Below are 24,085 nucleotides of genomic sequence, written 5' to 3' on the forward strand. Positions count from 1 at the left end.
ACATATTATCCTTTAAAGACTTGATTCTCCCCACACTTAGTTAGCTGTGGTGTCGAAATTGTGATTAACTTCGTTGTCGACTTCCATCGAACCATGTATGTAATGTTTAACTCTGTGACCATTAACTTTAAATTCAATCCCATTTGAATTTATTAATTCTATCGTTCCGTATGGGAAAACTCTTTTGACTATGAATGGTCCAGACCATCTTGATTTCAATTTTCCAGGAAATAGCTTGAATCGTGAATTGAAAAGAAGAACTCTGTCTCCTTCTTTAAATTCTTTTGAACTTCTGATTCTTTTATCATGTCATTTCTTCGTTCTTTCTTTATAGATTAACGAATTTTCGTATGCTTCATGTCTTAATTCTTCTAATTCGTTTAGTTGACTTAATCGTAGACGTCCAGCTTCATGTAAATCAAGATTACATGTCTTCAAAGCCCAAAATGCTTTGTGTTCAATTTCTACTGGAAGATGACATGCTTTTCCATAAACAAGTCTAAAAGGTGTGGTTCCAATTGGAGTTTTGTAGGCTGTTCTAAAAGCCCAGAGTGCATCCTCCAATTTAATGGACCATTCCTTCGGATTTGATCCTACGGTTTTCTCTAAAATACGTTTTAAAGCTCGGTTGTTATTTTCAACTTGTCCACTTGTTTGTGGATGATATGCGGTGGAGATTTTATGAGTTACTCCATATCTTTTAAGAACTTTCTCAAGTTGATTATTACAGAAATGAGTACCCCGATCACTTATTAAAGCTTTCGGTGTTCCAAACCTTGCAAAAAGACGTTTTAAAAAGTTGACTACAACTCGTGCATCGTTAGTTGGAAGAGCTTGTGCTTCCGCCCATTTAGATACATAATCAATGGCTACGAGTATATATAGATTATTATGAGATTTTGGAAATGGACCCATAAAGTCAATACCCCAAATGTCAAATACTTCACATACTTGGATGACATTTTGTGGCATTTCATCACTTTGACTTATTTTTCCGGCCCTTTGACATGCATCACAGGATTTGCAAAGAAGGTGTGCGTCTTTGTAAATTGTAGGCCAATAGAATCCAGCTTCATAAACTTTTCTAGCTGTTAGTTGAGGTCCATAATGCCCTCCTGTTGGTCCTGTGTGACAATGGTTTAATATTTTACTAGCTTCATCTCCAAATACACATCGGTGTATTATTCCATCGGGACAACTTTTAAACAGATGTGGATCTTCCCAGAAATAGTGTTTTATATCACTGAAGAATTTCTTTCGTCTTTGGTACGATAATCCTTTTTCAAGGAATCCACAAACTAAGTAGTTTACATAGTCTGCAAACCATGGGATTTCTTTATAATCTATCTTCAATAGATATTCATCAGGAAAGTTGTCTTGTATGGCCGATTCATTTAGAACTTCTAATTCGGGATTTTCAAGGCGAGAAAGATGATCAGCGGCGAGATTTTCTGCTCCTCTTTTATCTCGGATTTCAATATCAAACTCTTGCAAGAGTAAGATCCAATGGATTAATCTTGGTTTAGCATCTTGTTTTGAAAATAGGTATCTAAGAGCAGAAGGGTCGGTATAGACCACCGTTTTTGCTAGAACGAGATATGATCGAAATTTGTCAAAAGCAAAGACAATAGCAAGGAGTTCTTTTTCAGTAGTTGTATAGTTTGTTTGTGCTCCTTGTAACGTCTTACTAGCATAATATATAGGTTGAAATCGTTTTTCAATCCTTTGTCCTAAAACGGCTCCCATTGCAAAATCACTTGCATCGCACATTAGTTCAAATGGTAGATTCCAATTTGGTGTTATCATGATCGGTGCATTAGTGAGTTTTTCTTTAAGAATATTAAAAGATTTGATACATTCATCTGAAAATATGAATGGAGCATCCTTTTCTAGGAGTTTATTCATAGGAGTGGCAATTTTAGAAAAATCTTTTATGAAACGTCGGTAAAAACCGGCATGCCCTAGAAAACTCCTAACTCCTCTAATATTTGTGGGATGTGGAAGTTTAGCAATTACATCTACTTTAGCTCTATCCACTTCAATTCCTTCTTTTGAAATTTTATGTCCAAGAACGATGCCTTCTTTAACCATGAAATGGCATTTCTCCCAATTAAGTACTAGATTTGATTTTTCGCATCTAATTAGCATTCGTTCCAGATTAACTAGACATGATTTAAATGTATCACCGAAGACTGAAAAGTCATCCATGAATACTTCCATGCATTCTTCTATCATGTCGTGAAAAATCGCCATCATACACCTTTGAAAGGTTGCAGGGGCGTTACAAAGTCCAAATGGCATGCGTTTGTAAGCAAAAGTACCATAAGGGCACGTGAATGTGGTTTTCTCTTGATCCTTGGGTGCTATTGGAATTTGAAAATATCCGGAAAATCCATCTAGAAAACAATAGTAACTATTTCCGGCTAATCTTTCCAACATTTGATCTATGAAAGGTAAGGAAAAGTGATCTTTTCTGGTGGCGTCATTTAATTTTCTATAATCAATACATACACGCCATCCTGTTACAGTCCTAGTAGGAATAAGCTCATTTTTCTCATTTGTAATGACAGTCATGCCACCCTTCTTAGGTACGCATTGAACTGGGCTTACCCATGGACTATCAGAAATTGGATATATCAAACCTGCATCTAGCAGTTTAATAATCTCTTTCTTAACTACATCTTGCATATTAGGATTTAGTCTTCGTTGGCGTTGCACATACGTTTTATGACCTTCTTCCATAAGGATTTTATGTGTGCAATACGAAGGACTTATTCCTTTAATATCATGAATCTTCCATGCAATGGCTGGTTTATGAGCTTTCAATACAGAAATGAGTTGTGATTTCTCATTTTCAGTAAGAGAAGACGATATTATTACAGGTAATTCAGATTCACCATGTAAATAAGCGTATTCCAAATGGTTTGGAAGTGGCTTTAACTCTAATTTCGGAGGTTCTTCTATCGATGATTTATATCGATATCTGTCTTCTTCTTTTAGCATTTGAATTTCTTCTGTTGTTGGTTCATATCCATTAGCTATAAGTGTAGCTAACATTTCAGCTTCATCAATTGGTTCATTACCTTCTCCTAAAGAACATTCTCCTATTCCTTGTAATTCTGGAAATTCTTCTAATAATTCTGCATGTGCATCTATAGTTTGAATATAATAACATGTATCATCTGCAGATTGTGGTTGTTGCATTGCTCTATCAACTGAAAAGGTAACACTCTCATCCTCTATACTTAGGGTCAATTTCTTACCGAACACGTCTATCATTGCTTTAGCCGTGTTTAAGAATGGTCTTCCTAATATGAGAGGAACTTGAGAATCTTCTTCCATGTCCAAAACAACAAAATCTACTGGAAATACTAAATTACCAACTTTAACTAGCATGTTCTCCATTATCCCTCTAGGATATTTTATTGATCTATCGGCTAGTTGTATGCTTATTCTGGTTGGTTTCAATTCTCCAAGGTCTTGTTTAGCGTATAGTGAATACGGCATTAGATTTATACTAGCACCTAAGTCTGCCAATGCTTCTATTGAACTAAGACTACCCAGAAAACATGGAATTGTGAAACTTCCTAGATCAGATAGTTTTTCTGGTATCTTATTCAACAGCACTGCTGAACAATTAGCATTCATAGTAACAGCCGAGAGTTCTTCCATTTTCTTTCTATTTGGGATTAGATCTTTCAAGAATTTAGCATATCTTGGCATTCCTGAAATCACATCAATGAAAGGAAGATTTACATTTATCTGTTTAAACATATCCAAAAATTTGGATTGCTCGGCTTCAAGTTTTTCTTTCTTCATTTTACTCGGGTAAGAAAGTGGTGGTTGGTATGGTTTAACATAAGGTTTATCCTTAACTGTGTTATTTTCATTAACTTTTTCAACTACCGGTTCTTTTTCCTTATCTTGATCAGGTTGTGGTTCTTGTCGAGTAGGAATGGTTTCATCAGAAGTTACAGGTATTTCAGGTGGTTTAAGTGTTGTACCACTTCTTGTGGTAATAGCTTTAGCTGTTTCATTCTGGGGGTTAGCATTTGTATCACTAGGTAGACTTCCCGGTTTTCTTTCACCTATTAACCTTGCTAGGTTACTTACTTCTTGTTCCAGATTTTGAATAGAAGCTTGTTGATTTCTAAATGCTTGAGCATTTTGTTCATTTGTTTGTTTTTGAGATGTGAAAAGCTGCGTTTGAGTTTCAACTAGCTTCGTCATCATATCTTCTAAATTCGGCTTTTTATCATCGGTTTGTTGTGGTGGTTTGTTTTGAAAATTAGGTCTTTGCTGATTATAAGTATTATTGGATACTTGTTGATTGCTAGGACCTTGTTGGTTGTTGTATGGAATATTTCGGTTATAATTCTGGTTTTGATTGTAAATCGGTCTTGGCGGTTGATAATTATTCTGATAATTATTTCCAGGCCTTTGGTTTATGTATGAAATATTCTCTCTTTGTTCCATTGTTAATTCAATACTGAGACAATCTTTTGTCAAATGTGGTCCTCCACACTGCTCACAACTAATTCGTATTGAGTGAATATCCTTAGTCATCTTTTCCATTCGTCTCTCCACAGCATCTATCTTTGCGGAAATGGAATCTAAGTCATGACTAGAATCGGCTCTAGCTGCTTTAGATGATCTAATGATATCTTTTTCTTGGTGCCACTCATGTGAGTGGGAAGCAGTATTATCAATAATTTTGTAAGCATCAGTTTCGGTTTTCTTCATAATAGAACCACCAGCTGCTATATCTATGTCTTTTCTTGTAGTGATGTCGCATCCTTGGTAGAATATTTGTACTATTTGACAGGTGTCTAAACCATGTTGCGGACATCCTCTTAACAACTTTCCATATCTTATCCATGCCTCATATAGAGTTTCATTTGGTTTCTGTGTAAACGTAACAATTTCTGCTTGAAGTCTTACGGCTTTAGATGCAGGAAAGAATTGTTTAAGAAATTTGTCAACTAAAACATCCCATGTATCAATCGCCCCTTCAGGTAACGATTCCAACCAATCTTTGGCTTCTCCCTTTAAAGTCCAGGGAAATAACATGAGATATATCTGTTCATCCTCCACTTCTCGGATTTTAAATAGTGTGCAGATCCTATTAAAGGTACGTAGATGTTCATTTGGATCTTCCTTCGGCGCACCACTAAATTGGCATTGATTAGTCACCATGTGTAGAATTTGTCCTTTGATTTCATAATCTGGCGCATTAATGTCTGGATGAGTAATTGCGTGACCTTGGCCAGTGCGTTTAGCTCTCATTCGGTCTTCCATACTTAAAGGTTCCAGATTCTCCATAATTGAATTTGTTGAATCGGTATCACTAGATGATTATGATTTAATGGTTCGTTCCTCAACAATCTCTGTTTGAATGATTGGTGGCTCCGGAGGAAAGTTTAATGGTTCAGGATCTATGAACCGTTCCTGAATATTTTCCGGATTCTCAATTGTGAGGTCGGGTTCAAAAAATGGATTATCGGAAATTTGAACTGAAGTACTTGGTCGACTGGATGACGATTCTAAAGAAAAATCAACGGCGGTTATATTTGCTAAATGTCTTGATCTAGTTACAGGTGGTGAACGTACAAAAGGTGATGAACGTCTTGCTCGGTGCATTCACTGAATATCCTATTAGTTTTTAAAAAGGAAAGAAAAATTATAATAAGTTATCCAACCAATAGACTTTTCTGATTTTGCCCACGTTTCGAATAGCCAAAAGATGCAGCAGAGGGGCAGGATTCGTTTGGTCTCAATATAATTGAGGACTGTTTGGCTCCAATAACCCGGTCCACGTACAAATCCAACTATTACTACGAACCAGAAAATTTTGATGTCTATTAATTTAATCACTTAAAATAAATTTTCGTAATTTTAAGAAATTTAGATAAGAAGTAGAAAAAAAATTCTAAGTCCTAAAAACTAGAATAGCGAGAAATAAGAGAGAAAAAGAGTTCGTCGCAAAAGGTCGAAAAAGAAAAAATGGTTGAAAAATAAAAGGTGACGGAAAAATAAAAGAAACTTATAAAAACTTAAAAATACTTGACTAACCTAACCTTATTACTACAACTAACTTAAAATTATAATCGCAAATTGAAATTACTAATTGGAATGATAATTGATACATAGTAAAAGGTCTAAAAATATTAAAGCTTACAGGAAAAACTGAATCCCAAATGGAAATAATTTAAAAAGAAACTCAAACTTAAAAAGGCGTCGCAAAATTCTAAAGCACCTAAATCTTAGTCTAAAGAAAAAGCACTTAAGGAATTCTACGGCAAAGCCTAAAAATCTAGGAGTAAAAATAACTATAGCAAAAACTAAGTTTAAAATTAAAAATGAGCTAAAAATAAAAATATTATGCTACAACGATTAAAAAGGGACAAAATATAAAAATATACAAAAAGTTGTAAAAAGTACAATTTTTATAAAAATATTATTTTTATATTATTTATTTAATAAAACTACTAATTTTACAATTTAATTAAAACTAATTAATACTAAATACATAAATTAAATAAAAAGTAAAAGTAAAAATAAAACTAATAATAATAATAATATATAATTAGGGTTTATATTAATAATAATTAATAAATACTCCGTAATTAATACAGATTTAGGGTTCTGTCAGTGGTGTCAGAGTCACTCCGCGACTTGCGGTAATTAAAACTTCAAACCCCGCGACTCGCGGGGTTCCAAAATTCAGATGACAGCTTATTTCTTCAACGCGTTTTTCTTTATTTATTTATTTATTTTATTTTCTGTTTTCTGTTTTTTCTATATATAAAAGATATTTAATAAAACTTATATTTTTATAAATTAAAATAAGAATAAAGAAACTTATAAAACTTAAATATTTAAAAAAAATCTTAAAAATACTTATATTTTTGTTTTTCTTTTTATATTTTTGAATATTTAAAACGTATTTTTACAAAAGCGAATTTTAATAAAAGTAAACAAAAAATCTTTTTTTTTTTTATATTAGCGTTCCGCTTCCGGCTTTTAAGAGAAATCCCCGGCAGCGGCGCCAAAAATACTTGATGTCATGCGAGGTGTATATAAAATAGTTTATATTTTACTAGGAAAAACTATTAAATACGATACAATTTTACACAAGATATTTATTTATTTATAGAATGGATATACTTAAACCTTGCTACAACACTTATAGGCAGTGTACCTAATCGTACAGTAGTGTAGTTTTTAGTAAGTCCGGTTCGTTCCACAGGGAAATCTTTAAACAAAGCTCAACGCTATATTAGTTTACTTTTATAAAAATACAAATATATATATAAGTAATATTATTATTATAAAGGGGGGTTTTTACCGTTTAATGACCGGTTTGTCGATTTTAAAACTTTAGTCGCAGTTAAAACCTAATGTAAAATATAAAATAAATACAAGACTTTAAATTAAAGCGTAAAGTAAATAACGATAATGAAATTGCAATAAAAGTGCGATAAAATAAAATTGCGATAATTAAAAAGTACGATAATTAAAAGTGCGATTAAATAACAATAAATAAAAGTGCGATAATTAGAAGTGCAATTAAATATAAAATAAAGGAAATTAAATATGAAATAAAAGAATTATGCTTATTTAAACTTCAGTAATCATGATGTTTGACGTGTTGATTTTAGTTTTATGCCCATGGGTTAATTGTCCTTTGTCCTGGATTATTTAATATGTCCGTCTGGTTTTTGTCCATAACAGTCCATCAGTCATAAATATAAAGTGCGAGTGTCCTCGTCAAATTATTATTATACCCGAAGTTAAATATTCCAACTAATTGGGGATTCGAATTGTAACAAGGTTTTAATACTTTGTTTAATGAATACACCAGGTTATCAACTGCGTGTAAACCAAGGTTTTACTACTTTGTTAACAATTACACCAATTACCCTTGAATGTAATTTCACCCCTGTTTTAATTATTCTAGTGGCTATTAATCCATTCCCGTGTCCGGTTAAATGAACGATTATTCGTACATATAAATACCCCGCCCATCGTGTCCGATCTAGTGTATATGGTAATTTATAGGGACGCCCAATTGTAAATCTTTATATTAACATTAACAAACTTTCATTTAGTTAAACAAATATAAAGCCCATTAATAGCCCATAGTCTAATTTCCACAAGTGTCGTTCTTTTGTCCAAACCCCAATTATGGTACAAAGCCCAATTACCCAATTTTAGTAATTAGCCCAACATCATGATTACTTCGTTTTAAATAAGCATAATAATAACTTAGCTACGAGACATTAATGTAAAAAGGTTGAACATAACTTACAATGATTTAAAAATAGCGTAGCGTTACACGGACAGAATTTCGACTTACACCCTTACAACATTCGCTAACATACCCTTATTATTAGAATTAAAATTAAAATTAAAATATAAATTATATATATATATATATATATAAATTTTACGTATGATAAGAGAAGAAAAAGACATAGATTATGATCAGAATTCGGTTGGCTTTATAGAGAATTTCGATTTTTGGGGCTCCGCGACTCGCGGCCCTTTTGGCCTTCAAACTCCGCGAGTCGCGGAGATTGAAATTACAGCTCACATCTTTTGGAGTCTTTCTTGCCGACGGATTTTATATATAAATATAAAATATAAATAATTAATATAATTATTTATATATTATATTATATTCTTGTGCATAGTAGACTTGTAATTTTTAGTCCGTTGCGTCGAGCGTTGAGAGTTGACTCTGGTCCCGGTTCCGGATTTTCGAACGTCCTTGCGTACAATTTTATATTTTGTATTTTGCGTTTTGAATCTTGTACTCTTGTAATTTCGAGACGTTTCTTATCAATAATTGGAACCTCTTTGATTGTCTTTTGTACTTTTGAGCTTTTTGGTCGTTTGCGTCTTCAATTCGTCGAATCTGTCTTTTGTCTTCACCTTTTATTATTTAAACGAATATTACTTGTAAATAGAACAATTGCAACTAAAAGCTTGTCTTTCTTGATGAATAATGCTATGAAATATATGTTCGTTTTTAGCATTATCAGCTATCACCATCAATTTAATTACATTTGGATCCCATCCCACGATAATTCTAGTTCCTCGAGCGCACACGCTGCTATTTGACGTCCAATCCCACGTTGGAAATACAGCATTACATACACTATTCAAACGAGCAATCGAAACATGAGACTCAAGGACAACGCAAATATTAAGCTTACAACTATTCATCACTTCACAAACCTATGTTTGTTTAGAGATAAGGTTCATACCCCTTATATTCCAAGCAGCTAAATTAATCATTGGAAACCTATTTTCCGGGAGTGCTTGCCCCCTTCGTTTTATTCTTTGATGCAATGAACTTAGCCATCTCATCTGTGTTTTCTTCTACGTCACTTTCTTCATCAATAAGATGAAATGTATCCTCATTATTAACATTTTTCAAGGCATCATAGTGATTACTAATTTTAACAGTATCACCATCCCTCTCCTTTATTGGCTCTGTATTGGTATTAGTAGTTTGCTTTTTCTTTGGCATGTAAACCCATTGTGATTTTGCTTTCCCACCTTGACCACCTTCCTTGGTAGCGTGTCTCTGGTTCCCAATTGTAATACCATTTACTCTTTTGCGACTTACTAGAGTAAAACCCTCATCGGTGGCTTTGTCTTTTGTCTCAACAGTCACATTCTTAGGGCATTGCGAGTATTTATGACCAAAGACTTTACACCCCCGAACATCTTGGCGGGCTCCATTCGTATTCGATTCGAACTTCATCTACAGTTTTCTTACCCCCGTCTATGCTTGGAGTCGATACTTTCAAGGTATCCTTCAAATCATTCTCAGCCGATACTTCAATAAGTGCCCTAGCAAAACTAGGTCTTCCCCAAGACTCTACACACATTGTGCTTGTAAATGAATCCAGCATCATCGGCTTACCTAACTTTGAAGCAATAACACTCAAGCCTATTTCAGTGTACCCAACCAACGGAATGTCACGCATCTTAACCCAAACCGGTACCTTCGTATGATCCTCCTTAGTTAGTGAAACACTTAGAGACCATTTATTAAGAATAATAGGTACAGTTCGAATCATCCACGGTCCTGATTCCAAAACCTCCATCATACCTTTCGGTAGTAAATTTGAAGAAGAAAAAGCCTTTAGCATTCATCATTATTTTCTCAATACCAAACTTCTTCCATACATTGATTGCATAATTCTTTACAACCGAAAACGCCATTCTATTACCAATAAAATAACCATACAACGTATTGCGATACCTATTCGATGCTTCCTTAACGGACTCAATAGGAATTTCAACATCAATGCCCTCCTCCAACGTTTCCAGCTGGTCCATCTGTCTAAAATTAACCTTTTTACAAACTGTAGAACTAGATGCAGCATTTAGATAAGTTTTAGCTTCCACAGTATTTTCATTATTGAGTGTCACGTTCTTATCCCCTAAATTAGGGTGAGAATTCTTACCATGTGTCTCTCCAGTTAAAGAATCATCATCGGATGATTCATTGTGATCGCTAACGTGATCGTCCATATCGACTTCCTTTATGTTTTGCTCGCTTACTACACCACCATCAACATTACCCCTAGCGTAATCATTCAGGTTAACATCCTTTTCATTTAGATCTATAGCCACATCGCCATCACCATAAAACGATCGATCAACATCTGATTCATTAGATGAACCCTCGTTATCTATGTCTTTTGATTCCGAAGTTTCAACACTAACTGAATGATTCCTTAAAACCCTAGTAGTATTTGCCGCTGTATCCTGATTCTTTTTCTTTTTCTTGCCAGTCATGATACACGTTAAACACTACCAAATGAAAATTTTAATCGATGAGAAGGATGAAAAACACAATCGCCAAAAGTTGCCTACGGAAAAAACGGGATACTAGCCACCACCACAACCATGAACCCTAGCTTTTGATTAATGGTGAAATTGGAAGAATTGCAAGCTCCTAAAATCTAATTGTGTTCATATCTAGAATCTATCAAGGTTTGTCTTCCTATTTTATGTTATTCATGTTAAATTAGGGTTTATGCTAGAAAATGATATAAATGTAATTTTGGGTCTAAATCTTGCTTTCTTGTGCTAATTGTGACGTGTTTGTGTTAGATTATTATTTGACAATTTGGTTATGTATGATTGTTAACATGTAATGATTAATTATTGCAATAAACAAACAATAACGATAACAAAAAAAATTGGGGATGAACCATTGGCGAGCAGCCCACGGTTGATGCTACTACTTTTCCTGCTGCCGCTGCTGTTTTTAGGTAGCTGACCGCTGCCACCATGGCTGTCGGTGGCAGCCGGTGGCCGGTGACTGACGGTTGGCGGTGGTGGCTATCTTTTTGCTGCCGCTGCTGCTATTATGTTTCCGTTTCTGTTGAGGGCAGCAGCTACGGCTGCTGCTGTTGCTATTTCGGACGGTTTCCGCCGCTACTGCCGCTGCAGCTGGTGGCCAGCAGTGGCGGTTGGCGGCCAGTTGTGGTGTTGGTTGTTTTTAGTACACACGAGGGTTTGGTTTGCTCGTTCGGACCCAGACCCGTTCGTGCTAATTAAGTAGTAATGGGGTTTCGCCCATTTTACCTTTGACCCGTTTGATTAACTTATATGATTATATAAGTGTATGTATATGTTTAATTGTGCATAAAATGTATTTTTACCCATTTAGCTCATGACCCATTTGTTGGTTTTGACTTGAGTTTTAATAGGTAAAAGTAAACTTTTGTGCGGAATGCTCGGTTTTCTCATGAACCGAAACTCGTTGCCCGTACTTGTATTTTACGGTTTATGTGTTATTTGCCCGTTTTGCTTGCGACCCGTTTGAATGACTTTTGGGGCATTTCGGGTATGTATGTAGGTATATATGTGTTGTATGTATATATGTATGTATAGCGGTCGTTATAGGTATATATATATATATATATATATATATATATATATAAATGTTATATATATATATATATATATATATACATATATATATATATATGTGTGTGTGTGTGTGTGTGTGTGGGGCTTATATATATATACATATATATATATATATACATATATATATATATACATATATATATATATATATATATATATATATATTTTTGTATATGCATATCGTTTTAAGATGGTAGTGTTTTATATATGCATATATATGTGTATTGAATATATATATATGTATATATATATATATATATATATATATATATATATATATATATATATATATATATATATATATACGAATGGATACACATATGCATACATATTTATATACATGACCGCCCGTTTGGACCGTGAACCATTTGGGTGATATTGTATCGTTATGATTATGTTAATAGGTATGTGTATATATATGTATATGATTATGAAACATGTATATCGTTCTGTATCATGATAAGTGGTTTGATAATATTGTATTGTTAGTAAATGGGATAAGATTTACTGATTCGTTAAGTATTTGTTCTCAGGTGATACAGATGAGGAGAAGACTCAGTGACATTAGACTACCGAGTTTTGCGGGTATCGGTGAGTGGGACTATCTTAACTGTTATATGCATGTAGTAGCGGGTTATGCTACTGTTGTCCTGCCATGTTATACATGATGAGTTAGCATACGATGTTTATGCTTATGTGATGATTATGTGCACTTGGGTATTATCGGCTATGATGTCTAGTCGGTAATCAGCTTTGTGTATAAATCTGAGCACAAGGTCAACCTTGCTATCAGGTTCGGTTCAAGAGTTACTATTCGTGTAGTATAGTTTGAATGACGCATCCCCTGCGTCCGGATTACTATGCGAGGGAGATAGTAATAGGAACTTTCGGTAAACTCTAGCCCGATCAGCTAGTAGTTAATGGCCCGTACAAGTCGTCAAGCCTAGTGTTACCGTTTGGATTTGGTTAGTTGCTATTATACAATTGTACTTAGCTTGATGCTAGATATATATATATATATCCGTTAGGATGTTTCCATTCACTTAGCTTTGTGCTAACCCCCCACAATTTCCTCCCTTGCAGGTTATGCTTTGTTTGGTTGGGTTTTGGGAGAAGAATAGATATGTTGGATATGTTTGATACGCTTACTCTGATGTTCGTATTTTAATACATTTGGTTTTGTAATAACGTAACACCTGGATAACTGTAATAACTATGTTGTAACTTTATTACTTAAATTTGTCTGTAAATATAATAATTAAGTTTCAATTGTGATTGAAGAAAAAAAAAATATGGTGTTACAAATGTGGTATCAGAGCGTAGCTCTGGCAACATGTACACATGGATGTCATATTCCCAGACCTTCGGTACTGTGTCAAACATATCCTTGGGGGATAGGCTAAGTGGATGTATGGGTTGCTTGATAGTCGGTAGGTACTAACGGATTATCTACTAAGTTTTGGTGTGAGATGTTGTGATAAGACAGGTATGAAGATCGATCGAACCCTGTTGGTGGCTGGATGGCCCTCATCATTGTTAGAATTCTGCTGGATGATTTCAGTATTGGGACTGATGAAAGATCGAGCAGGTACCGGCTATAGTTGTTTCAAGAGATGGAGATTCATTTGTAGAGATGAGGAGGGTCAAGGGTACAGTTAAGATCGATGTGTTGATCGGAAAAAGAAGATGTCTTCTTTCACAAGAATGTACGTTTTGTTACATTATTGTAATTTGTGTACTACTTGCTTGTGGATATATGCTAGATTGTGCTTGTAATTTGATTATAAGTAATTGAAGTTCCCGATGTTATTTTTACTTCTTCCTTGAGGTTTCTGATGGTATGATGGTTCCGGTCACCGAGACTATGTCTAGAAATTTCAATGATTGTTGGGAACTTACTTTTGGTAAATTATCTGATATGAAGCTAGTGATTAGTCTGCTATGATACATGTGATTAGTGTGCTATATGCATGCGACCCATTTGTCATGCTTTTAGTGTAATGTTATATTATACACACATGGTTATATGTGTTCTGAATAGTTTAGATTATTAGAGATATGATTGCTTCTCCGTTTAAGATAGAGGTAGTTGGCGGTTTGATAGTTTAAGTGTCTGAAATTATTGGAATGCTACCCCCTGTGCCTGGTGGCCATGTTCCTGGTTGTTTGTCCTGCTCATTGAGACTCGTGAATAATGATGCATGTGACATGACTGTTATGCTAGATTGTTTATAGTGATATGCTTCTTGTAATTGGTATGTTATATCGAATGCGAGTTTGTTGTAGTTAAGGTTGGACATACCAATGCGCAAGATTGGATAGTATTACACAAGACTTGTACGGAGTCTTTTCATTACCGCTGACTGATGGGAAACGTAATGACCTAGAGAGACTGGTTAGGGTAATGGCCCTTATTTATTGATGAAAAGTCCGAATCTTATTTCGTCAATATGTGATATGTTGTAGGTGTGCTTTTAGATAGTGGCTGAATCAGTAGGGTGACTAACCCAGTGGTAGTAATATATTACTGAAACTGTTGTGTTGGACCTATGTGATTTGCAGTTCCTTCCATGGACCCACGGGACACACTTAGTGGCCCATAAAGATTGGAATTGAGTGGTATTTTCCTTGTATTCTATTAAAGGATTCGAACCCTGTATGTTGATGCCCTATGTATGGTTTGCATGTCATGTATGATGTTGACCTTACGGTACGACTAAACGTGGAGTGAGATTGTAGTAGGACCTTAAGGAATTATTTCTCCTTCCATAGGCTCATATGAGTTGGTGGTGACCTTAAGGAAGTAAGTTGATTGGAGGCTCTCGTGTTGTCTTAACTAATAGATAGGAAAACTCTGTCGTGTTGTCATGTAATGTGTAATACAAGCTCTACTGTACCGTTACATGATTTGGCTAGCTGTGTATGCTCTGTAGTGTTGTTATTAGAAACTATTGTCTTCCGTGGACCGATGTGACCCTTAAATATAAGGGTGGGAGACGCTCTTTATTTGATTTCCTTATAAGTTAGAAGAAACTTTGACTTGGTTAGGGATTCGTGTCAATTTGGATCATGTTGAGCCTTGGTAAGATATGTAGACTGGGCATGTTGTGTAGGACACGTAGAGTGGTCATAAGGAACTGTCTGCCTTCTACGGCCTAACGTGACCTTTTGTGTGGTTCTTAGAAAGTAGGTGTGATCTACTTTACTTAAGTTGCTTATAGGGTATGCTACGTAGAATTTTTGTCCTTACCAAGAACTGAGAGTCGGGTGTGCGCTGACCTTATGACCAGGGCGAGTGTCAGACCATGTTTGAGGATATTGTGGCTAGTATCTCCTTAGGATAGATAGGTTTGGTTTGAATATGACCGCCCTTTACTTATGTAGTGGGACATTGTTAGTTGACAGTGTGACTATAGAAGACTTGGATAATACTAATGTCGGAATTACTAGTGTAATTGCCAAAGTAGATCAGCTGGGTAAATTTGGACCATGTGATTGTGACAAATGCATCGTATATCGTGATAGTTGTAATTGGATGACTAATTTAGAAACTTTGTGTTTGGAAGTATTTCTTATTATTAGATTATAACTATCAGTGACCGGAAAAAAAAATAATATAACTTTGATGGATTGACAGATTCAACTAGGATCTTGCTTCGAAATGCTCGGAATGGAAGTATGATTTGGGACGATGTATTGCGTCTGGCCAACGAAAATACATTGTGATAAACCATACAGAAGTTCCGAGGGTTAGAGGAGATGTAGATGAGTTAGACTCAATTGACTGTTTATTTGTGATTTTTGAAGGAGTTGACTATTATGACCAAGTGATGATGGTTATTCTTTAACAGGATTCGTAATGTAATGATTAAATTGACTTGAAATTTGGGTTGGTAATCGTTTCTTCTGTGATTGAATTGACCAGAAACACGAATTATTCAAAGAATTATTAGGTCAGAATTGATATGTCTGAGCGAATTGGATAATTTTAGTGTTATCTAGATCGACTTAGCTATAGCATGCGAGTAAAATTAGTTAATTTTGTGTATTTGGAGGTAAGTGATAGTGTTTGACCGGTTATCTAGACTGTATTGGGTAATGATGTGATGAATTGTTGACGATAATTCGTGACCTCAGTAAGTGAACCTTGACTTGATATAAAACATTTTCGTGGAAATCCATAAAATTGATGATAGAACAAGATGGGTGACGTGAGTTATTTTGTGATCTTGGATTAATGGTTTGTAATTGACAATGTCAGATGGTGTGTTAACCTTTCTGTTGGGAGTTGGACAGAACTTTGGAACGTTTGTGACCATAAGACATTTTGTAACATAGGTGTCGTTGATTCGTTATAGTGGTTTGTGGTAACCACGACCTTGTTGACACTGACTGACCAGATTTCGAGGAAGGAATCTCTTTAAGGGGGGTAGATTTGTAACATACTAGTGTCGGGCCTAGGTGAAATTTACCTTTTTGCCCTTGGGAATTATTATGTGCGTTTTATATGTTTTTATTTTAATTATAGGAATATAATTATTTTATTATTTGGTTAAGACCAGTTCGTGGCAAGAGTCACAGAACATGTTTGTTTGTTAAATTTGAACTTCGTGACGACCGTTTTTCGAGGTACGTAAGATTTCAGCTATCAGTTAAATACCCGTGTATTATTGGGTGTGGGTTTAGTACCCATTTAATAGACAAAAACCGCCCCCTTAATTTATTTGTTACTGTACTCAGTTCTCTTTCTCCCTTCTTGGTCGAATTGACATATACACACACATATACAAGAACCCTAATTCCTAAATTGATAAAGATAATGAAGTAAACACCATTGCAAGCTTGAAATGGTGGTTTTCTCCTCTCCCTCTCTCTCGTTGGGTATATCACGAACCAACACCACAACCATGAACCCTAGCTTTTGATTAATGGTGAAATTGGAAGAATTGCAAGCTCCTAAAATCTAATTGTGTTCATATCTAGCATCTATCAAGGTTTGTCTTCCTATTTTATGTTATTCATGTTAAATTAGGGTTTATGCTAGAAAATGATATAAATGTAATTTTGGGTCTAAATCTTGCTTTCTTGTGCTAATTGTGACTTGTTTGTGTTGGATTATTATTTGATAATCGGGTTATGTATGATTGTTAACATGTAATGATTAATTATTGCAAGAAACAAACAATAACGATAACAAAAAAAATTGGGGATGAACCATTGGTGAGCAGCCCACGGTTGCTGCTACTGCTTTTCCTGCTGCCGCTGCTGTTTTTAGGCAGCTGACTGCTGCCACCATGGCTGCCGGCGGCAGCCGGTGGCCGGTGGCTGACGGTTGGCGGTGGTGGCTATCTTTTTGCTGCCGCTGCTGCTATTATGTTTCCGTTTCTGTTGAGGGAAGCAGCTACGGCTGTTGCTGTTGCTATTTCGGGCGGTTGCCGCCGCTACTGCAGCTGGCGGCCAGCGATGGCGGTTGGCGGCCGGTTGTGGTGTTTGTTGTTTTTAGTACACACGAGGGTTTGGTTTGCTCGTTCGGACCCAGACACGTTCGTGCTAATTAAGTAGTAATGGGGTTTCGCCCATTTTACCTTTGACCCGTTTGATTAACTTATATGATTATATAAGTGTATGTATATGTTTAAGTGTGCATAAAATGTATTTTTACCCATTTAGCTCGTGACCCATTTGTTGGTTTTGACTTGAGTTTTAATAGGTAAAAGTAGACTTTTGTGCGGAATGCTCGGTTTTCTCGTGAACCGAAACTCGTTACCCGTACTTGTATTTTACGATTTATGTGTTATTTGCCCGTTTTGCTTGCGACCCGTTTGAAAGACTTTTGGGGCATTTCGAGTATGTATGTAGGTATATATGTGTTGTATGTATATATGTATGTATAGCGGTCGTTGTATATATATATATATATATATATATATATATATATATATATATATATATATATATATGCATATCGTTTTAAGATGGTAGTGTTTTATATATGCGTATTGAATATATATGTATGTATGTGTGTGTGTGTGTGTATATATATATATATATATATATATATACACGGATGGATACACATATGTGTACATATTTATATACATGACTGCCCGTTTGGACCGTGACCCATTTGGGTGATATTGTATCGTTATGATTATGTTAATAGGTATGTGTATATATATGTATATGATTATGAAACATGTATATCGTTCTGTATAATGATAAGTGGTTTGATAATATTGTATTGTTAGTAAATGGGATAAGATTTACTGACTCGTTAAGTATTTGTTCTCAGGTGATACAGATGAGGAGAAGACTCAGTGACATTAGACTACCGAGTTTTGCGGGTATCGGTGAGTGGGACTATCTTAACTGTTATATGCATGTAGTAGCGGGTTATGCTACTGTTGTCCTGCCATGTTATACATGATGAGTTAGCATATGATGTTTATGCTTATGTGATGATTATGTGCACTTGGGTATTATCGGCTATGATGTCTAGTCGGTAATCAGCTTTGGGTATAAAGTTGAGCATAAGGTCAACCTTGTTGTCAGGTTGGGTTCAAGAGTTAGTATTCGTGTAGTATAGTTTGAATGACGCATCCCCTGCGTCCGGATTACTATGCGAGGGAGACAGTAACAGGAACTTTCGGTAAACTCTAGCCCGGTCAGCTAGTAGTTAATGGCCCGTACAAGCCGCCGAGCCTAGTGTTACCGTTTAGATTTGGTTATTTGGTGTTATACAATTGTACTTAGCTTGATGCTAGATACATATATCCGTTAGGATGTTTCCATTCACTTAGCTTTGTGCTAATCCCCCACAATTTCCTCCCTTGCAGGTTATGCTTTGTTTGGTTGGGTTTTGGGAGAAGAATAGATATGTTGGATATATTTGATACGCTTACTCTGATGTTCGTATTTTAATACATTTGGTTTTGTAATCACGTAACACCTGGATAACTGTAATAACTATGTTGTAACTTTAGTACTTAAATTTGTCTGTAAATATAATAATTAAGTTTCCGCTGTGATTGAAGAAAAAAAAATATGGTGTTACAGTATTTTTTGGTGATGTGGCAAAGGCAAAAGATGAAGTTTTTTAAAGGGGAGTGTTAAATATTGTGGTGGTGATGTGGTAAAATATTATTAGTAGTTGGGTATAAAATATATCAGTTTATAATATATAGAAATATGTCGTGAAATCTGATTTGCTGAAATAAATTTGACACACCTTTACTCCTCCGTCGAATTTTCGACTAACGCCCGGAGCGTCAAATTTTGACGCCGCATTAGGGGTGTCAAGGGCGTCAAAAAAGTTGCCAAGTGGGATGATTGACGCTGAATTGGGTATAGCCTACCATAGAACACATAAGCCAATAACAGAAAAGCCACTAATGTAGCAATAGTTCAATAATACTCAGTAGCATTGAAACTGGAGCCCTTCATATGGAAGCTCGAACTTAAAATAGGTGCAAATTTGAACGGTTCAAGTTTGAACCTCATTCGCGGCAAGAATTTACAACTCTTGTGGCAGTGAGATGATAGTTGCTCCTGTCACGTGTGTGGGGATCTGGTAGAGGTAATTTTTAAACATTTGGTTCTTTCGGAGTGTATCTAGCGAATTTTCAAAAAAAACATAGAGTCGGTGTCCCTACCAAACATACACCTTTTTAAACTTAATAACAGAAAGAAAAATAATTTTAGAAAACAAAATGATAAATATATTTTATGTTTACGGTTTAAGTTCTTATGTTTATATACTTACTATACAAGTTTAACATTATACGTCAAGGTTTTACGTCTACTTTTGCATTCTACATTTTACGCTTTACATCTACGTAAAATGCATACGCATGTGTTTATATAATATATTTTCTATTTATGTTACGTTTACATGTATGATAACGTTTAATGTTTAACCTTTACGCTTTAATTTTACATTTTACATTAACGATTTATGTTTTACATCACATCTTTACGTTAACGTTTACGTTTTAAGTATATATTTTACATTTAATCATTGTTTTACTATTTACAAAAAAAAAAAAAAAAAAAAAACTTTTATCTTTTAAGTTCGAACATATATAAAATTAAATATGGTATGGCTAGCTATTACTTCTCACCCTATATAAGTTAAAAAGTTTCGCTAAAGTTTTTAATAAACCAAATGCACATATTAGAGACGTACGTATATTTATTGTCTTTACTGATTCAACTCGGAATGTCTAAGATCATTTTTAACTCCGTTGGTGACGTGACAATGTCTCTACATGATCTTTTTTAACTCCAAAAGTTAGATTTCAGTGTCATATGTTTATATGGCCCACATGGTTTGTATTAAATGTTAATATATTAATTAGAAATAATAAAATTAAAACGTTAATTAAATAAAAGTTAGATAAAAGCACCAGGAGTGGGAGGTCAGTCTCCCCACGTCGTAGCTCCCGTCGCCAGTCACCCCACCCCGTCACCTTCATGCGTCCCCCCTCAGTCAGTCGCGTAGGCGACGGACTCTTCCCATTTTTTTTTTTTTTTTTTTTGCTTTTTTTTTTCCAAAGGGATAATTTATTAATATAATAAAATATTATTTTAGCACACTAACTAACACACTAACTGACATAGGTCACCACTCCCCATTTTTTCTGACTCATCAAGTCACGCCTGACATGTCGAGTGACCTCAGTCACCACTCCCAGTGCTCTAATGAACTTATAAATTTAAATATTTGTTAATTAAAACCTATTTTAAAATAATGTGGCAAAAAAATAAAAAATTAGGCCCACATGTATGAGTTTTTTAGTTCAAAACAAAAACAACAAACAACAACAAAACCAATTACCACATAAGTAGTGTATGAGGGATGTGAGATGTAGACAATCATTCCCCTATCCGAGAATAAAACAAGTCATTTTTTCACCCAGAGTGAAAACACTCTCAAAAGTAGAGAAAGTCATACATCTCTCTCTCTATGTGACAGATAGAGAGATTGCTTTCGAGTGGACCTCCGGCCAATAAGACCACGGATAATGGTGATTGTGAGGTGGAGTGGATATGGTGTACTTTTTGGGGCAACGCTGACATACATGACAAGGAAATGAGGGAGTTGTAATGGGGTGCTTTTGTAAGGGCGTTTGTGGGTGATGTGACGACCCGGGAATTTTCGACTAAATTTAAGCTTTAATCTTTATATGTTTCCGACACGATAAGCAAAAGTCTGTAAGGTTGAGTCTCAAAATCTTTGAACTGTTTACATGGATACATTTAAACCTTTAACCATTCCCGACGATTCACGAACAATTATGAGTAAATGAATATTTAAACACATATATAAATATAAATATAAGTATAAATATAATTGTAAATAATATTTTGAAATTTACTTAATCATTTGGAATTAAAAAATGTAAATTTATAAATAGAGTAAATATGTTACTATTATTACAAATCTATATGTATATGAATCTGTACATAATTAATGATGTATGTATGTTATAACATATATAAACTTTATAAATATTAAATGCTCAGAATATATGATTATATACATAAATAGTAAATGACATATGTAATATTAATATATTGAATATAATTACAGTTTAGATATAGTGATATATCAATATCATTATTATTATTTCTCTCATTTTATTATTTATATTAAAATTAATATTATTATTGGTATTATAATATTATTACTTTTATGAAATTTGATACATGTAACTTGTTATATCTTTTATCTTGTTTGTATTATTAATTAGATATTATTGTTACCATTATCTTTAAGAAGTATTATGATTATTATTATAAAATATTACTCATATTATAGTTAATAGAAAATAACACAATTTAATTAAGAATATTATTAATATCATTTTTATGATTAGTATTAATATTATAATTATTACTATTATTATTATTATAAATTTTATTGTTATTATTATTAGTATTTGATTAATATTAATACAATTATAATTATTAAATTATGAATATTATTTATATAAAATCATATATATATATATATATATATATATATATATATATATATATATATATATATATATATATATATATATATATATATATATATATATATATACAAATTTGGAATCAAATTCAGTTGCATATCACTTTCATGCTGTAGCTGATTCTTGTTTCTGTCTCTAAGATTATTACAATCGATTCCAACTCCAACAGAAGCAACCAAAATCTGTTTGGAGTCTTAATCATCTTTTAATTTTTTTTATTTCTTTTCGGTACCTGCTCAAACTTTCTGTCAAATCCTAGTTGATATAAAACTTGGCCAATTTCGTTGTTAATTGTTACCAATAGACATACATTACCAATTACAAACTCCAATTGTTCATTACAGCCTCCCAATTATCGAATTCAATCAGAAAAGGGGAAGAGAAGAAGAAACTACCATGTTCTTCACATTTTATTTAAAAGCCCGATTTAATAATGATTTTCAAAAATCCATTAATGCGGTTTTGTTAGGATTCATCTATGTAAACTATCTGCAAAGTTTCAAGTATTAATTTTCAGAATCAAGGATTAATTTTGGAGTTAAAGTTTTTGGATTTAAAAGTCAAACTGGTGTTCATGAACGAATTCGGAATTTCTTCTATGAGTTAAGTTAAATTGATAATTTTTATAGCTTCTAAGGATGATTTGAAACACGTTTTGTCTTATAACCTTTGCCTATAACAACCTAAATAGCAAAATCAATTTTTCTTCTCCTTTAAACAAGCGACGAGCAGTAGCAGCAGCTCCTTACTGTTTTTTTTTTAAATCAATTAATCATATATAAGTATTTCTGTTTAGTTGAGATTTCTAGAATCAAAAGGATTAATTGTTGTTAATTGGTTATGTTCCTGGGTTGAGTTATGCTTGATGATGAAGAAGGAGAATATAACAGAAATATAATCGGTTTATAAGAAAAGGTTTTGGGTTTAATTCAGAAAGACTGACATAGCCAAATAGTTAAGGGAGGTGACGGGGTAGCGAGAGGTCTCGGGTTCGAGTCCCGTGGTGAAAGGACCGATCCTAATCCATCCGGACAAAGTCCATATCGATTATAAACGATTCACAACAGTTGATTTCATCGCGAGGTACTTGACCTCTATATGATACATTTTACAAACATTGCATTCGTTTTTGAAAAGAAAATCTTTCATTACATCGAAAGTTGACGACATGCATACCATTTCATAATATATCTAACTATAATTGACTTAATAATAATCTTGATGAACTCAACGACTCGAATGCAATATCTTTTGAAATATGTCATGAATGACTCCAAGTAATATCTTTAAAATGAGCAAATGCACAGCGGAAGATTTCTTTCTTACCTGAGAATAAACATGCTTTCAAGTGTCAACCAAAAGGTTGGTGAGTTCATTAGTTTAACATAAATAATCATTTCATAATTTTTAATAGACCACAAGATTTCATACTTCCATTTCTCATAAACATACGTCCCATGCATAGAGACAAAAATATCATTCATATGGATTGAACACCTGGTAATCGACATTCACAATATACATATAAGAATATCCCCATCATTCCGGGATCCTCCTTCGGACATGATATAAATTTCGAAGTACTAAAGCATCCGGTACTTTGGATGGGGCTTGTTGGGCCCGATAGATCTATCTTTAGAGTTCGCGTCAATTAGGGTGTATGTTCCCTAATTCTTAGATTACCAGACTAAAAAAGGGGCATATTCAGTTTAATAATCCAACCATAGAATGTAGTTTCGATCACTTGTGTCTATTTCGTAAAGCATTTATAAAAGCAGCGCATGTATTCTCAGTCCCAAAAATATATATTGCAAAAGCATTTAAAAAGGGAGCAAATGAAACTCACCTAATGTATTTTGTAGTAAAAATACATATGACTATATTGAACAATGCAAGGTTGGCCTCGGATTCACAAACCTATATCATTTATACATATTAACACATATATTGGTAATCAAATTATTACATCTATTAATTATATAATATTTATGTATTTAGTGTTGTAGTTTATATAGAATTTGTATCACATTTTTGTCTATATATAATACCTTAAATTATATATTATATATATGTTTATTTTGTATATAAAAATATGTTAATATGTT

At 34.0% G+C, this 24,085-nt stretch overlaps 2 long non-coding RNA genes across 2 annotated transcripts; both read left to right on the forward strand.

Moving 5' to 3' along the window:
* The first annotated feature begins 10,921 nt into the window (after positions 1-10,921).
* Positions 10,922-13,162, forward strand: LOC139862290 (uncharacterized). Its single transcript, XR_011764123.1, has 3 exons — positions 10,922-11,016; positions 12,495-12,552; positions 13,045-13,162. It is a non-coding gene; the product is annotated as an uncharacterized lncRNA (long non-coding RNA).
* Positions 13,163-16,708: 3,546 nt separating this feature from the next.
* LOC139861075 (uncharacterized) lies at positions 16,709-18,989 on the forward strand. The gene is made up of 3 exons (XR_011763648.1): positions 16,709-16,955; positions 18,254-18,311; positions 18,798-18,989. It is a non-coding gene; the product is annotated as an uncharacterized lncRNA (long non-coding RNA).
* Positions 18,990-24,085: the final 5,096 nt, after the last annotated feature.

Source organism: Rutidosis leptorrhynchoides, chromosome 8, assembly GCF_046630445.1.
Source record: "Rutidosis leptorrhynchoides isolate AG116_Rl617_1_P2 chromosome 8, CSIRO_AGI_Rlap_v1, whole genome shotgun sequence".
In the NCBI taxonomy this organism is placed as follows: Eukaryota; Viridiplantae; Streptophyta; class Magnoliopsida; order Asterales; family Asteraceae; genus Rutidosis; species Rutidosis leptorrhynchoides.